Source organism: Bufo bufo, chromosome 7 (genome assembly GCF_905171765.1).
Source record: "Bufo bufo chromosome 7, aBufBuf1.1, whole genome shotgun sequence".
NCBI classification, from domain to species: Eukaryota; Metazoa; Chordata; class Amphibia; order Anura; family Bufonidae; genus Bufo; species Bufo bufo.
In genome coordinates, this window is record NC_053395.1 from 122,950,234 (window position 1) to 122,963,425 (window position 13,192).

Here is a 13,192-nt window from a genome sequence, read left to right on the forward strand (position 1 = left end):
ATACAGTTTTGGGGCCAAATTAAATATATATGGCCTGGGTGGGGGCCAAATGATATATATATATAGTCTGGGTGGGGCCAAATGAAATATATACAGTCTGGGTGGGGGCCAAGTGAAATATATATAGTCTGGGTGGGGGCCAAATGATATATATACAGAGCGAGTGGCGGGGGAGGGGCGGGGTTATGGGGTTGCAGGTTAAAGTTTGCCCTGGGGCCCCTAGACCTCTAATTATGCCACTGACCTTGAGGTGCCACTACAGTGGAAACCCCCAAAAAGTGACCCCATTTTAGAAACTACACCCCTCAAGAAATTTATTGAGACATGTAGTTAATGTAGATTGAATCATTCGAATTTCAGTATAAACTCTATTCGCCACAAAGCCGAATAGTGTAAAAAATAAAATAAAAATCATACTTACCTCATCCATTTGCTCGCGACGGGCTGGCCGCCACCATCTTGCTTGAAGATCTCGCACAAAATCCCGCGCGCTGTGGTGTATGAATGTAATAACGCTGGCCGACATGATGAAGTCATCAATTTCGCCCCAGATCTTCAATCTAATCGTCACAAAGCAAATTTTTTTGTAAAATTCAGCAAAGCAGCCGAATTGAATTGCTGAATACTTCGCTCATCTCTACATTTAGTGAGCACTTTGACCACACAGGCGTTTCATAACATTTTTAAATACTTGGCTGTGAAACTGAAAAATTTGATTTTTTACAACAAAAAAAAATTGCTCCTTTTAGGCACACATTTTTTTATTTTACAAAGGCTAACAAGAAAAAAATGCACCCACAATTTTTCACCCATTTTCTCCTGGATATGACAACACCCCGTATGTGGTTGTAAACTGCTATATGGTTACACAGCAGGGCTCAGAATAGAAAGAGCAACTCGTGCATTTGAGGCCTAGTTTGGTGATTTATAAAGCATTGACCGACAACTACAGCAACTCGGAGGTTAAATATGCGGTATGCCAGACCAACAAGGGAACTAATACGTGAGGTCACGGTGTGAGCAATAGGTGGGCTGAGGTAAATACAGTTCTGGTTACTCACGGTTACGCCATCCCTGGGCAGGCCTGCATAAGTGAAGAGGAGAACGGCACAAGAATTCTCTGGGGCGCACTCTGGTGTAAGGGACACAGTCCAGATGGTGGTTCGAGGTGGCCTTGATGGTCTGTATTAATGTGCCTATGGCAAGGTCCCTTTGTAGTTGTGACAACAGTGCCTTTTGTGGTGGTACAACTATTAACTGTAGTGTTAATTGAGGAACTGAAGACTGAGACAAGGATGGTGGAATCCAAATTATAACTTTTACTGAACGTTGCTCCTAGTAATAATTCCATCCAATTTATAAACAGTCCTTTGTACATCCCAGTGTAAAATACAGTCTCATGCATACAGGGGTAGGGAAATGTAGGCCCTCAGAAGAAAACAGCCTCTTGTCCTAAATATATATGCAAGAAAGCTGCTGCTTCAGACTAGGCTTTGAAGAAATAAAAGTCTTTGGCTGTTAAAAACTCTCGCCTGATCCTAACCTGACTTGAAGGTGGTTTGCTGAGTCCTTGAACCTCTATTTTCCAGTGTTTTCTGACAGATGGCCTTTCTGTCCTCGGGGTTTAAACTGGAGGTGTGGATGCCGGAAGCTGTGTCCTACACCTGCTTGCAAAGGTGCCTGGGAAGCCCTTAAGTATGGCCGTGTGCTATCCTTTGACTTTAAGACAATATCAAAATCCCCTTGAATACTTGCTTTAGTAGCTGGACACTAGTCACCCCGGAAGAGTGTGATATAGAAGTGGACTTCCCACCTCTGGCTGGAATCTTTTAACCCTGGGCTGTGGAGCCAACAGTGAGAGAGCAGAGAGGCAGGAGGCCTCCCTCCAGCAAGCAGCTACTTCATGGCTGCATACTTACTAAAACTAGTCTAGACTGGAACTGCCTAACTTGGGCCTGAGCTAAGCTATATATACACTGTGACACTGCCCCATCTTGTGGAGAAACTAGTGTAGTGCACCCTAACTAGGCCTGTGTAAAGGATCTTACATGAAGAAATCACATTGTGACATGGGAGAATATCACATGAGATGAAATACAGTATACAGGCATAATACAAGACATTAAAACACAATAAAAACAAGTTTGCAGTGCCCACAATCACGTAGTGGGACACTGCAAATATGAAAAGGAAATCCCAAAGAGGTGACCCCATTTTAGAAAGCACACCCCTCAGAGACTTTACCAATTGGTGTAGTAAGCATTTTGAACCAACAGAGTTTTGTAAAAATTACTTCACAGCAGATGGTGTAAAGTGAAAATTGCAAGTTTTGCACAGATATTGCATTTCAGTGGCCAAAATGCTGTGCCCAGTTGGTGCCATCTAAGACATGCCCTTTAAATTGTTAGGTGGGTTCTACCAGGTACTGAAAAGTAATACATTTGGACATAAACTACTGTTTGTGTACACAGCACAGTTTGAAAGGGAAAGACCACCTTTTAGATTTTGCAGCAACGATTTTGATGGGTTGATTTATGGGTGCCATGTTGCTTTTGAACAGCCTATGGGGTACCCGTACAGCCATTTTCTGAGCACTATGGGGAGATTTATCAAAACCGTTGTAAAGGAAAACTGGCTTAGTTGCCCACAGCAACCAATCAGATTCCACCTTTCATTTTTCAGAGCTTTATTGGAAAATGAAAGGTGGAATCTGACTGGTTGCTATAGGGCAACTAAGCCAGTTTTCCCTTACACCGTTTTTGATAAATCTCCCCTATATGTTTTTTAACAAAGCCTGGTGCGGGAGGAGTTTCCATAATTATTGGTTCTATTTTGGGGTACATATGACTTTTTAATCACTTTTTATTTTGCTTTTGGGAAGAAGTATAAAGAAAAGGCAGCAATTCTGCCAATGCCTTTTTGGGTTTGGTTATTGCAGTATACACTGTGCAAATGATGTGATATCTTTATTCTGCTAGTCTGTACAATTACAGAGATACTAGTTATACAGGGTGGGCCATTTATATGGATACACCTTAATAAAATGGGAATGGTTGGTGATATTAACTTCCTGTTTGTGGCACATTAGTATATGTGAGGGGGGAAACTTTTCAAGATGGGTGGTGACCATGGCGGCCATTTTGAAGTCAGCCATTTTGAATCCAACTTTTGTTTTTTCAATAGGAAGAGGGTCATTTGACACATCAAACTTATTGGGAATTTCACAAGAAAAACAATGGTGTGCTTGGTTTTAACGTAACTTTATTATTTCATGAGTTATTTACAAGTTTCTGACCACTTACTGCTCTCGTATCATCTGAAGGCAATCGTCTATGCTGTGAAGATACGAGATGTGCAGCACCTGAAACTACGGATACTGGAAGCCTGTGCTAGCATTTCTCCTGCGGTGTTGCTATCAGTGTGTGAAGAGTGGGAGAAGAGGGTTGCATTGACAATCCAACACAATGGGCAGCACATTGAACACATTTTGTAAGTGATCAAATATGTCAATTTTTTTTCAGTTTTACAAAATAAAATCATTTTTGAAAAAAAATCATGTTTTTATTAGTGTTGAGCAAGCATGCTTGGCCAAACTGCTTTTCAGCTCGAGCATTGCTGTGCTTGGCACATCTGAGTGCTCAGCCGAATACTGTGGGTGCTCGAGTACAATTTAATACAATGAAAGTCAATGTCAAAGACCCGAGCATCAAACCAGGCACCGACTGCTCTGAAGAAGAGAGGGTGTCTGGTTCACAAAAAAAGGTAAGAAATTGATGGAAACCCCATCAAAATAGTTTGGAAACAGCATTAAGCCTCCTGCACACGAACGTTGTGTGCACCCGTGGCCGTTGTGCCGTTTTCCGTTTTTTTTTCGCGGACCCATTGACTTTCAATGGGTCCGTGGAAAAAAATCGGAAAATGCACCGTTTGGCAGCCGCATCCGTGATCCGTGTTTCCTGGCCGTGAAAAAAATATGACCTGTCCTATTTTTTTCACGGCCAACAGTTCACGGACCCATTCAAGTCAATGGGTCCGTGAAAAAACACGGATGCACACAAGATTGGCATCCGTGTCGGTGGCCGTAGGCTACTTTCATGCAGATCCGAAGATCCGTCTGCATAAAAGCTTTTTCAGAGCTGAGTTTTCACTTCGTGAAAACTCAAATCCGACAGTATATTCTAACACAGAGGCGTTCCCATAGTGATGGGGACGCTTCTAGTTAGAATATACTACGAACTGGGTACATGACTGCCCCCTGCTGCCTGGCAGCACCCGATCTCTTACAGGGGGCTGTGATCCGCACAATTAACCCCTCAGGTGCTGTACCTGAGGGGTTAATTGTGCGTATCTTAGCCCCCTGTAAGAGATCAGGTGCTGCCAGGCAGGAGGGAGCAGACCCCCCTCCCTCCCCAGTTTTAATTTCATTGGTGGCCAGTGCGCCCCCCCCCCGGCCCCCCTCCTTCCCTCTATTGTAATATCATTGGTGGCCAGTGTGCGGCCTCCCCCGGCCCCCCCTCCCTCCCTCTATTGTAATATCATTGGTGGCCAGTGTGCGGCCTCCCCCGGCCCCCCCTCCCTCCCTCTATTGTAATATCATTGGTGGCCAGTGTGTGGCCTCCCTCGGCCCCCCCTCCCTCCCTTGTATTATCATTGGTGGCCAGTGTGCGCCCCCCCCGGCCCCCCCTCTATTGTGTTAATATCATTGGTGGCCAGTGTGCGGCCTCCCCTCCCCCACGGATCCGTCCCCATTGACTTGCATTATAAGTCAGGACGGATCCGTTTGGCTCCGCACGGCCAGGCGGACACCAAAACGATTTTTTTTCATGTCCGTGGATCCTCCAAAAATCAAGGAAGACCCACGGACGAAAAAACGGTCACGGATCATGGAAAAACGGAACCCGTTTTTGCGGACCGCAAAAAAAAAACGGTCGTGTGCAGGAGGCCTTAAGAGGATAGCTGGATGCGTCTTGGACTTCTATTATCTTTGACATACAATAGACAACCACACAAAGGCTATATGCCAAAAGCAAGGTATATGCAAGCCATCAATCTATCCATTAGACAGATGACAGGCTTAGTCAGCATACCTTACAATGGTAGCCTTGTGCACTATGAGACATTCCAAACCAGCTCTCATCTGACTGAGAGCCAATAAGCCTGGAGAAATTGAAAATCAGTACATATACACATTTAACTAAATCAGCACCCAGTTTTCTGGTCTGCGGTTTAAAACGTTAATCGCAGTGCATTGCATTTCTGCTACCATCTGTGCACTTCAGGCCCATATATTGGGAATAATATAGTCATAAATATAAACAACATCATAAAACAGTGTCTGTACTGCAGATTACAATAATCTGTGGCTAAAATACTGTCCAAAATATGTGCTGTTCTGTGTCATATACTGCCCTGTATCTGAAAACTGTCTTTTGTGGACAGTAAAAAAAAAAATTGTGTCACAACCAGTAAAAAATCCATAAATATGAAGAAAGCCAGCACTAAGGGACGGGGAAGTGGGCATTATGCTGATGGTTTAGGCAGAGGTCGTGGCACTGGGCGCAATGAAACTGTGTCTGCTGCCAGTGCACAAAAAAAAAAGTAATAAAACCGTACCCAGCTTCATGTCCAACTTACCTAGGCGGCACACGACAACACTGTCCAAGTCAGACCAGTGCGAACAGTTGGTCGGTTGGCTTGCTGACGATAATGCTTCCAGTCGGCTAAGCACCACCCTCTCTTCCACCAAGTCCAGTCTCTGTAGCCAAGAGTCTGGTCAGCCAACGCCTCGCTCAGATCATCCTTCCTCCCACCATGGAGAGGCCTGCCAAACGAGTGATCCCACACTCGGATATTCCCAGGAGCTCTTTTCAGCTCCACTATTAGATTTGGCCCTCGCGGCCAGCATGCTTGAAGAGGGACCTGAGATATTGTGCCCTGATGCCCATCCTCTTGAGCCTTCACAGTCTCAAGAAGATGACGGTGGTGAACGTCAATTATTAGTTCACGAGGTGGATGACAATGAGACACAGTTGTCAATCACTGAAGTTGTGGTTAGGTCAAGACAGGAGGATGATCAGAGTGAGGAAGTGGAAGAGGAGGTGTTGGACGATGAGGTCATTGACCCAATATGGGAAGGTGAAAAGCCGAGCGAGGACAGAAGTACAGAGGGGAGGGATCCGCAGCACCGCAACAGGCTGGAAGAGGCAGTGGGGTTGCAAAAGGGAGAAGTCGGCCCACACCAAACAGGCCCACAACCGTTACACCGATCACCCCTATGCGTAAATCAACCTTAGCAAGGAGTAGGTGTTCCGCAGTATGGCGCTTTTTTAAGGAAAGTGCAGAGGACAAAAGAGTGGTAGTTTGCAACCTGTGCGGTACCAAAATGAGCCGAGGCATGAACACTAGCAACCTCACCACCACTAGCATTATCCGCCACATGGCATCCAAGCACCCTACTAAGAGGGCCAAATGCCTGGGTCCACAATCTGGGTCTGCTGGTGACACCACAGCCTCCTCTTCCCCTGTGTTACGTGCTGTCCAATCCCCTGTCCAAGAAGCAGGCCCGGATGCCGATCGCCCTGCATCTGGACCTTCGAATGAACCAGCAGCAACAACAACCACTTCTCTGTCCCAGTGCAGTGTCTAAATGTCCATACCACAGTCATTTAAATGCAAGCGCAAATACCCACCCACCCACCCACAGGCCATAGCACTTAATTGCCAACTTTCAAAATTACTGGGCCTTGAAATGTTTCCATATAGGCTTGTGGACACTGAGGCCTTCCGCAACTAGCATGTGTCCCAGAACATCACCCGTGCCCTGACCAACGCAGTTACAGGGAAGGTCCACTTAACCACGGACACATGGACAAGTGCTGGTGGCCAGGGACGCTACATTTCCCTGACCGCACACTGGGTGAATGTGGTGGAGGCCGGGAGTGAGTCGTACTCTGGGATGGCACAGGTGATACCATGCCTGGTTGTAGGTTGAGTGGAGAGAGCCACAGCTCAGTCTGGTCCCTTATACCCTGCCAAAGCTCTGTGGCGGTGTGCTGTTTGTCCCCTAAGCAAATCAGCTTCAGCACGGCCTGTTGACGCTTACCAACAGCAGTGTTACACTGCTTCCAGCTAGCAACTGATGGCTGATGGCTGCTGGAGGTGGAAGTGGAGGAGGATGAGGCAGAAGAGGAGGAGAAGTGGGGGTTGAAGCCAGTAACATAGCTACTTGCGGAGAACCTGATGGACATAGGGCCCGCAATCCTGGGCGTCGGTAGCACCTGTGCCATCCCAGGGTACGACTCACTCCCGGCATCCACCACATTCCACCACGACTCACTCCCGGCCTCTGACAATGGCCGTAACTTGGTGGCGGCTTTGGAGCACTGCAACCTGACAAACATCCCATGCCTAGCCCACGTCTTAAACTTAGTGGTTCAGCGGTTTATCAAAACATACCCCAATTTGCCAGAGCTACTAGTGAAGGCGCGCCACGTGTGTGCCTATTTTCGCAAGTCGTCCACAGCTTCAGCCTGTCAACGCTGCAGTAGCGCTTGCGGCTTCCAGCTCACCAACTGTTGTGCGACGTGAGCACGCGCTGGAACTCTACGTTCTATATGTTAGCCAGGCTGTCACGGATGAAGTTAGCAGATAGCTGGAACATATAAATAAACAAGCGACTGGCTTGATCCCAAACTAAGGAGCTTATAGGTGAGCCCTATAAAACCCTAAGAACTCTCCCTGACTGCTATGCACATGCAAGGGTCTGTATGGTAGACGATTGCATGCCCGCGTACCTAATACTGTGGGACACCTGAAAACCCTATAATAGTGAGGGGACACGACCACTGGCTCCCTGCACTTAATACGGGCGGAGTCAGGGTCACCTAGAATCAAGCCAGCAAGGAAACACAATAAAGTAAATGACTTATCTGAACAAACAGCAGAAGCAGCCTCCAGCAGTGAACACCTCATCCAGGAAGTAGTATAAACCGCAAAGTGAGGCAGTATGGGAGGGATTATAAAGGAAGACGATTAGTCGAAATAAGTGACACCTGGCAGAAGGAAAAGAGATGAGTAAGTGAAACCAAAACAAAGAACATCATACAATAGGTAGAGAAGAACATCTGCCAGATCTTCTCACAGAACTGGCGGCGACAGTACCCCTCCCTCTACGGGTGGACTCCGGACACTCAGAGCCCACCTTCTCAGGATGAGACCTATGGAAAGCCCTGATGAGACGAGTGGCCTTAATGTCCGCCACTGGGACCCACATCCTCTCCTCAGGACCATAACCCTCCCAATGAACGAGGTACTGAAGAGAACCACAGATAATGCGAGAATCCACAATCCTAGAGACCTGAAATTCAAGATTACCTCCGGAGGAGGAGGAGGCAAAGAGGAGGGTACAGTGGGTTGGACATAAGGTTTTAATAGGGACTTGTGAAAAACATTATGGATCTTCCAAGTCTGTGGAAGATCAAGACGGAAGGCAACGGGATTGATGACGGACAAGATCTTGTAAGGCCCAATAAACTTAGGACCCAACTTCCAGGAGGGAACCTTTAGTTTGATATTCTTTGTAGACAACCACAACAGATCACCCACATTCAGGTCCGGACCAGGCACACGTCTCTTATCCGCCACACGCTTATATCTCTCACTCATCATCTTCAGATTACCCTGAATCTTTTGCCAAATAAATGACAAAGACGAGGAAAATCTCTCCTCATTAGGTAAACCAGAAGACCCTTCTCCAGAGAATGTCCCAAACTGCGGATGAAACCCATATGCACCAAAAAATGGTGACTTATCAGAGGACTCCTGGCGACGGTTATTTAAAGCAAACTCAGCAAGGGACAAAAAAGAATACCAATCCTCCTGATTCTCCGCCACAAAACAGCGCAGATATGTCTCCAGATTCTGATTGACGCGTTCGGTCTGACCATTCGACTGGGGGTGAAAAGCAGAAGAGAACGACAACCGAACCCCCAAGTGAGAACAGAAGGCCTTCCAGAATCTGGAAACAAATTGCGTGCCCTTATCAGAAACGATGTCTGAAGAAATGCCATGCAATTTAACAATATGATCAACAAACGCTTGCGCCAGCGTCTTAGCATTGGGTAACCCAGGAAAGGGAATGAAATGTGCCATTTTGCTAAAATGGTCCACTACCACCAGAATCACAGTCTTCCCCAAGGAACGAGGCAGGTCCGTAATGAAGTCCATGGACAGATGCTGTCACGACCGCTATCCCAGCAGCGGTCGTGTCGCACCAGACAGAGGGGAAGGGGGACCCTAATCTATGGATGGGAAATAGAATGGCCACCCCTGACTAACCCTCAGCTGGCACCTGTCTGCCCTGATACCCTAGACGGGGTGTGAACCCGTGCGGCGAGCAGGATACCTAAAACCCTCAGTCGCCCTAACTAGACTGGACTGAGGGAAGGCCGATGGGAGCGCTAGTCACCATCACTCACGTCTAGGAAAACAACAGGGGAAGACAGCAACAAACAATCTATGGCAGTGATAGACTTATCCAGTCACGAGCAGAGAAGGCGATCCCAAACACGACAGTCCACGCCGGACAAGAGCTCCACAGCAACACCATCAAACGATCTCCTTCCAAGGTCAGAGTAGCACTGGTAGTAAGTAGTGTTGAGCGCGAATATTCGAATTGCGAATTTTTTTCTCGAATATCGCAATTTCGAGATTTCGCGAATATTTAGAATATCGTTCTATATATTCGCAAAATCGAATATTCGTTTTTTTCTTTTTTTATTATATTTTTTTCTTTACCACTTCCCTAAAATTGTTCTTACCTGTCCTTTGGATTCCTGGCTTCCTGGCTGCTCCAGTCAGTGGCGTTTTCAACTTACTGCTATATTCCATATTAGCTAAATTACAATCTAATCTATATGTGTATTTTACGAAATTTCGCAATAGTCGCAATTGCGATGCGAGTAATATAACACGAAATATTCGCATGAAGATTTCAACTTAGCACTGCTATACTCCATATTCTAGCCTAATATGGAATATAGCTGTGGTAAGTTAGCACTGCTATATTCCATATTAGGCTAGAATATGGAGTATAGCAGTGCTAAGTTGAAATCTTCATGCGAATATTTCGTGTTATATTAGTCGCATCGCAATTTCGACTTTTTCAAATGTTCTTAATATTGCTCTAACTTCGTCTTTTAGAAATTTCGTAATATTGCTCTAACTTCGTCTCTTAGAATATTACGAATATTCTAAAAGACGAAGTTAGAGCAATATTAAGAAATTTCGTAAAATACACATATAGATTGTAATTTAGCTAATATAGTGCTATAATCCCTTTTTTTTCCTGTAATTTTTTTTTGCCTCTTCTGAACCTAAGTTTTGTAAAATATGTACACTATTAAAAATTATTACTATAGCAGTATATTAGCTTAAATACAATCTATGTGTATTTTACGAAATTTCGTAATATTGCTCTAACTTCGTCTTTTAGAATATTACGAATATTCTAAAAGACGAAGTTAGAGCAATATTAAGAACATTTGCAAAAGTCGAAATTGCGATGCGAGTAATATAACACGAAATAGTCGCATGAAGATTTCAACTTAGCACAGCTATATTCCATATTCTAGCCTAATATGGAATATAGCAGTGCTAATTTAGCACAGCTATATTCCATATTAGGCTAGAATATGGAATATAGCAGTGCTAAGTTTAAATCTTCATGCGACTATTTCGTGTTATATTACTCGCATCGCAATTTCGACTTTTGCAAATGTTCTTAATATTGCTCTAACTTCGTCTTTTAGAATATTCGTAATATTCTAAGAGACGAAGTTAGAGCAATATTACGAAATTTCGTAAAATACACATATTAGCCTAGCCATAGTCATTAGCATAGGAACGTTGCCTTATACTATCAAGATAAATTTTCGCAATATGCGAAAAAATAATTTCGCGATAATTGGAATAATTGAGAATATTCGATTTCGACGAATATAACACGAATATTCATGCGAATATTCGCGAAATATCGCGAAATCGAATATGGCACCTCCCGCTCATCACTAGTAGTAAGGACTATATCTGGCAATGACTGAAAGTGAAAGTGAAACTAATATAGTAGCTGGGAGTGGCAGACAGGACTCACCTGAGGAGGATGCCTACAAACTCCCAGTCAGGACAAAAAGGTTCACAAGGCAAAACCCAGATGACATACCCTGAACCACGGACCAAACTCACAAGCTATCGCGAGTAGCAAGTCGCTGCGACCTTCTCCTCCCAGACCTGTCTGGATCAGTCACAGTCGTGACAGTACCCCCCTTTCTAAGAGGGGCCCCTGGACCCTCAAGACCAGGCCTCTCCGGATGGGAGCTATGAAAAGCCCGAATGAGTCTGTCCGCTTTTATCTCTGATGCTGGAACCCACATTCTCTCTTCGGAACCATAACCTTTCCAGTGCACCAGGTACTGAAGAGAGCGGCGAACATATCGTGAGTCAACAATCTTTTCTACCTGAAACTCAAGACTGCCATCAACAACCACCGGTGGAGGCGGTAGTGGCAATGGTTCAGGAGGTTCTACATATCTCTTAAGCAGAGATCTGTGGAAGACGTTATGGATCCTTAGAGTCTGAGGTAGCTCCAGACGAAAAGCCACCGGATTAATGATCTTAATTACCCTATAAGGACCAATAAATCTCGGACCTAATTTCCACGAGGGAACCTTCAACTTGATATTTCTGGTAGACAACCACACCAAGTCATTCACCCCAAGGTCCGGACCTTCAGAGCGCTTCTTATCAGCCGCACGTTTGTATCTACTACCAATTCTCTTCAAACTTTCTTGCACACTCTGCCACACTGAAGAAAGTGAAGACGCAAATCGTTCCTCCTCGGGAATCCCAGACGGCCCCCCCTCACTAAACGTACAAAACTGAGGATGGAAACCATATGCACCAAAAAATGGTGACTTATCGGTGGATTCTTGACGACGATTATTAATGGCAAACTCGGCTAACGGTAAATAAGATGACCATTCCTCCTGATTTTCGGAAACAAAGCATCTCAAATATGTCTCTAGGTTTTGATTGGTACGTTCAGTCTGACCGTTGGACTGTGGATGGAAAGATGAAGAAAACGACAGATGAACCCCTAAACGAGAACAAAAAGCTTTCCAAAATTTAGAAACGAATTGGGTGCCACGATCCGAAACAATATCGGAAGGGACCCCGTGAAGCTTCACGATGTGGTCAATAAAAACCTGAGCCAGTGTGTTAGCATTAGGCAATGTGGCAAGAGCAATAAAGTGCACCATTTTGCTGAATCTGTCAACAACTACAAGAATAACAGTCTTCCCCGCTGATACTGGTAGATCCGTAATGAAATCCATTGACAGGTGCGTCCAAGGCCTGTTGGGGATGGCCAGAGGTAACAGACGCCCTGCCGGACGAGTATGATCTACCTTAGAACGAGCACAGGTAGCACATGCAGACACAAAATTCAACACCTCCTGGCGCCATTTAGGCCACCAGAACCGACGAGACACTAACTCAGAGGTTGCCCTACTACCTGGGTGTCCTGCCAGTGTGGAGTTATGGTGTTCTTTTAGTATCTCCAGTCGTAAATTTTCTGGCACAAACAGTTTCCCCGAGGGGCAGGAGGCCGGGGCGTCCCCCTGAGCTTCCAACACCCTCCCCTCCAAACCTGAGTGTAATGCAGAGACCACCACCCCCTTTTGCAAAATGGGCTCTGGTACCTCAACATCACCCCCTCCAGGAAAACTTCGAGACAATGCATCCGCCTTAGTATTTTTTGCCCCCGGGCGATAGGTTATTACAAAATTAAACCTAGTAAAAAATAACGACCACCGAGCCTGTCTAGGGGTGAGAGGTTTAGCAGACTCCAGATACAATAAGTTTTTGTGATCAGTAATCACCGTGACGGGATGAACCGCCCCCTCCAAAAAATGACGCCACTCCTCAAAAGCCAACTTAATAGCCAAAAGTTCCCTGTTGCCAATATCATAGTTCCTTTCAGCAGTAGACAATTTCTTCGAAAAGAAAGCACACGGACGCCATTCACCAGGGGACGGGCCCTGAGATAGTACCGCTCCCACCCCCACCTCTGATGCGTCAACCTCTACAATAAAAGGAAGCGAGACATCTGGCTGTACGAGAATAGGGGCCGAGGTGA